The 370-nt window shown below is 31.6% G+C and overlaps 1 pseudogene; it reads left to right on the top strand.

Moving 5' to 3' along the window:
* Nucleotides 1-370, top strand: part of LOC119592654 — a 22,140-nt pseudogene that overhangs the window by 1,456 nt on the left and 20,314 nt on the right.

The raw sequence follows: 370 nt of genomic DNA, 5'->3' as shown, positions 1-370 counted from the left end.
AATGAAAAATAAATCAATTAATTGAATATTATAGTTGATGTTGTGAATTTAAGGTAAAATAAAAAGCTCGTTATTGAATAAACAAAGAGTATACCTTGGTACGAAATAGAAAGTTGTTGCAGAATCAAGCAGGGCATCCTTTTAACATCTTAATCTAACGTTTATACGATCACCATAATTCCGCAACGACAGCCAATAAGATTAAATGCATCTGCAGAATTCAGTGATCGCGTATCAATGTGATATCACTGTCTACATATCCTTATATTATGAAGGCTTAAAAATATTGACTTGATAGGCTATCTGTTCGTCCGGAGATGATAGAGTACACACTTTATTGTTCAATGACATTTACTTGTTCATTCTTGAA

This window comes from Penaeus monodon, chromosome 30 (assembly GCF_015228065.2).
Source record: "Penaeus monodon isolate SGIC_2016 chromosome 30, NSTDA_Pmon_1, whole genome shotgun sequence".
In the NCBI taxonomy this organism is placed as follows: Eukaryota; Metazoa; Arthropoda; class Malacostraca; order Decapoda; family Penaeidae; genus Penaeus; species Penaeus monodon.
Note: the sequence above shows the minus strand (reverse complement) of the source record. Positions and strands in the feature narration are given on the sequence as shown.